Below are 4,396 nucleotides of genomic sequence, written 5' to 3'. Positions count from 1 at the left end.
AGCAAAATGGTAACTCTAGAAACTTATTACTGAAAAGGTGTATCACATACTTGTAAGTCGCCTGTTCCAAGCAAAAAAAAACGAGCAACTGCAGCAAAGTAGAAAAGGTGTCGATTTGTGACTGACATGACAACATTAAGCCACATTTGGTACGATTAAGCGCGTTCGGTCCTTCCCACACCATCTCTGACTAAGACGACGACGAAGACGATGGCCAAGATGCCGAACCGATGATAATCGCAATCTTGGGCGCAATCGTTTAGCAGCGGATGAATGGGCGATGGATACAGACACCCGGACACCTGATGCATTTATGTATGAAACATGATTGTGGGAAAACTTTGACTGGTGGTAATCACCGGCGATTTGAAGTGATGAATGTTCGAACCTAACCACTGTCATCGACATCATCCTCTCGAGCCAGGATGATAGATTATCCCCCCGATATCTCCTATCAAATCTTTATTCAACACCAGCCTCAGATTGCTAACAAGGTGTTAAAACTAAGATCGCAAGTCTTAAATGAACTTTTTCTCTCGTCTCCACGGAACGTTTACTGACTGCTATCAAGGCAGCCGATCTTGCCTGGTTGCGATACAAAACTGTTTCATGACGGAACCGAAAGAGTGCCACAATTCCAAACCTGTCTAATAACCGTTAATTGAAATGGCTGTTTCGCGCCCACGTCCCACACATTGAGAAGGCTTCTCTGTTCTCCTTTCTGAAACATTTCGTCCCCGAAGATAGGGTCCTCTCGGTGTCGAGTGTGTTCAATTACATGCAATCGACATCAGCATAACAATATCAATAAGATGTTGCAACCAATTGGGACCCAACGGCCATACAATATCGCGTGCCTCGATTTATCCCAATCTCATGTTACGCGCTTCGTTTCTTTTTCAAGCGGTACAGGAAACGAGGTGACAACGAATGTGTGTCTCACGACTGTCAACCATCAATAATTGTTTCCGACGATGGGTAAAATGTTCAGGAGGGCAAAGGAACGCGACTGCTATTTAGTAGTTCGATACATTTTCTATAGGAATGAAGACCAACAAAGAAATTGTTGGATATCTGTTCCACCAAGAACGTTTACGACCTTTCCCTTTACAGTTTCACGGTTTTTAGCAAACTAACACATTTTTTATTGCTTGCTTCCTTACTTACTTACTTACTTATCAACTTCCTTACTTACTTACTTACTTACTTACTTACATATTTACTTACTTTGTTACTTACTTACTTTACTATTTGATTACATTATTACTAACTTAATACTTAATTAACTACCTACTCACTTACTAACTAAATTACTCACTCACTCCTCGTTCCTTTGGTGTTCCTTTTCCAACTTGTGCTCAACCTTCTTCTCAGCTTAAGGTGAAGATAAAACGAATCAATGCCCCAAATCATCAAGAGCAAAAGTCAAGAGAACCATATATTGGATTAAGCTGAAAACATGATCGTTTGGTCACCAACAGACGAATGAACAATCGAAGGTTTCAGTTTGAATGGTGGGAAAGATTTGTGCTTTTAAAGATTTAATATGCGACTTCGATTGATCTTCAGCTTTATCATTCATTTTCTTAAGAGCATTCTTCCTAGAATTCCATCAGGAATTCTTCCAGGGATTCAATCAGGGATTTCACCAGGAACCCTTCCACGGATTCCATCAGAAATCCTTCCAGGGAGTCCATCCGGAATCCTTCTAAATATTTCATCATCCAAAAATTTCATCAGCAATCCTCCAAGGGATTCTTCAAGAAATCCTTTCAGGGATTCTTTTTTTTTTTTTAATACTTCTAAAGATTCCCTTGATAAATCTTCCAGAGATTCCATTGAAATTTCTTCCATGGATTCCATCTGATGGAATCTGAATTCTTCCAGAGATTCCACCAGGAACCCTCCCACAGATTCTATCAGAAATCCTTCCAAGGAGTCAATCTGAAATCCATCTAAGGATTTAATCACGAATCCTTCCAAAGATTTCATCAGCAATCCCCCAGGGGCTCCTTCACGAATCCTTTCAGGGATTCTTTCATTTTTTTTGAATCCTTCTAGAGATTCCCTCGATACATTCCATCAGGAATCTTTCCTAGGATTTCATCAGGAAACCTTACAGGGATTTCACCAGGAAACTTTCCACGGTTTCCATCAGCAATCCGTCCATAGAGTCCATAAGGAATCCTTCCAGGGAATTTCATCAGGAATCCTTCCAAAGATTCCTTCAGAAGAATCCGTTCAAGGATTTAATAAGAAATCCTTCCAAGGATTTTACCAGCAATCCTTCCAAGGATTCCTTATGGAATCCTTGCAGGAATTCTTTCAGGAATCTTTCTAGGGATTCCATCAAGAAACCTTTACGCTAGGAACTTGCTAAGTAGCTATTTGGATACCTACTTTTATATTATTTAGGTTTTTACTCAACTTTTTTCCAAGGAATCCATCAGCAATACTTCGAATGATTCCATAAAAAATCCTCAAAAAATTCCATGAGGAATCCGTCCAGGGATTCATGAAGAATCCATCCAGGGATTCGAAGAAAATTCTATCAGGATTTCGAAGGAAATCCTATCAGGATTTCTAAGGAAATCTTATCAGGATTTCGAAGGATATCCTATCACAAAATTTCGTAGGAAATCCTATCACAGGATTTCGAAGGAAATCCTATCACAGGATTTCTAAAAAAAATCCTATCAGGATTTCGAAGGAAATTCTATCAGGATTTCGAAGGAAATCCTGTCAAGATTTTGAAGGAAATGCTCTCAGGATTTCGAAGAAAATCCTATAAGAATTTCGATGGAAATCCTCTCAGGATTTCGAAGGAAATCTTCTAAGAATTTCGATGTATATCCTCTTAGGATTTCGAAGGAAATCCTATAAGCATTTCGAAGGAAATTTTATAAGGATTTCGAAGGAAATTCTATCAGGATTTCGAAGTGAATCCTATCAGGATTTCGAAGGAAATCCTATCAGGATTTCGAAGGAAATCCTATCAGGATTTCGAAGGAAATCCTATCAGGATTTCGAAGGAAATCCTACACGGAGAAAAATAAATAGTAAAAACAACCAATTATTAGTTCATTTCAAACAAAACATTAGTTTGAATTATGCACAAACAAAATTAGGGTTTGAATCAACCAAATGCATTGTTGAAAACAAACTAAGATTTCATGTTGTTCGTACCAACATATTCTAGATGATTTCAACAAATCTTAGGTTGAAACAACCAAATCATTTGTTGTTCAATTTGACAGTTCTTGAAACAACCAAGAACGTAGGTTGTTTCAAACTAAGAACAGTGGTTTGATTCAAACAAGAATCATTTCAAAACAAACAAATTTGCTGGTTGATTCAACCAATTTTCTGGTTTTGGGTGAGGTACTTATTCGCGTTTTATCTTTTCATTTTTTTTATTGATGACAAAGCATGTTTGTTGTAGTATCATTTATTCAAGATTCCATGAAATACATGTTTTTTTTTAATAATTATTATTTACAATCCTGAAACAACAAGCCCTTCTATCAAAAGAATGTCGCCGTCAAAGATGATCTCTACTGGCGGTTTCTAGCCATAACTCACTTTCTGTTCATCTGAAATTAAATTTACGATATTTATAATCAGCACATCCAAAACTTTGAGGAAGTTTGTCTTACCACTCTGCTGAAGAATAGAATAGAAAAATGGAGGACCAGAAGCAGCATCAGTTTCTCGTTGCCTTGGATACATGAATATTTTCACATTCATTTTAACGAAAGAGTTCAACCGGACCTTGAAAAATGAAAGTATTATTTAGATAAGATAAAGAATGAATACTCACTCAAATTACATTCATAAGAATATTCAATTGAAAAACCTTTCACTGAAAACACACTCAATTATGTTGTTCTCTTTTCGATTCCGAGGGTAACTGCAGTTAACTATACCTTTATTTGACGGAAAGCAAAAAAAAGAAACAACACATGAGATTAGTTTGTAACAAACTAAAACTTTGGTTGTTTTTAACGTGATTAAAATCTTAGTTTGTTTCAAAGCATTGCTTTGGTAGAATCAAACCTTTTATTTATCTTGACAATTATTGTTAGTCGGAGAAACAAACAACCTTGTTTTTGGTAAAATCAAACCAGTTGTTTGTGAAAACAAACTAAAAAATTAGTTCGAAACAACCATTATATACATTAAAAAGAAACAAAGATTCTACATTGAAACAGCCTATAAAACAAATTAGTTTCAAACAAAGCAATGAGTTTGGAACAACAAATTTTGGATTAAATACAACAAGATTGTTAGTTTGAAATTTAACCAAAATTTTGGTTGTTTCAAACTAAGGTGTTTTTTCTGCGTGTATCAAGATTTCGAAGTAAATCCTATCAGGATTTCGAAGGAAATCCTATCA

General features: G+C 36.4%; 1 long non-coding RNA gene across 1 annotated transcript; it reads right to left on the bottom strand.

Annotated features, from left to right (window-relative positions):
* Window positions 1-3,047: 3,047 nt before the first annotated feature.
* On the bottom strand, window positions 3,048-3,925 carry LOC110678742. Its single transcript, XR_002501899.1, has 3 exons — window positions 3,830-3,925; window positions 3,657-3,771; window positions 3,048-3,593 (listed from the first exon to the last, which is right to left on the bottom strand). It is a non-coding gene; the product is annotated as an uncharacterized LOC110678742 (long non-coding RNA).
* Window positions 3,926-4,396: the final 471 nt, after the last annotated feature.

The sequence above is a fragment of the Aedes aegypti genome, chromosome 3 (genome assembly GCF_002204515.2).
Source record: "Aedes aegypti strain LVP_AGWG chromosome 3, AaegL5.0 Primary Assembly, whole genome shotgun sequence".
NCBI lineage: Eukaryota > Metazoa > Arthropoda > Insecta > Diptera > Culicidae > Aedes > Aedes aegypti.
The sequence above is the reverse complement of the archived record's forward strand: the minus strand, read 5'-3'. Positions and strand labels throughout refer to the sequence as shown.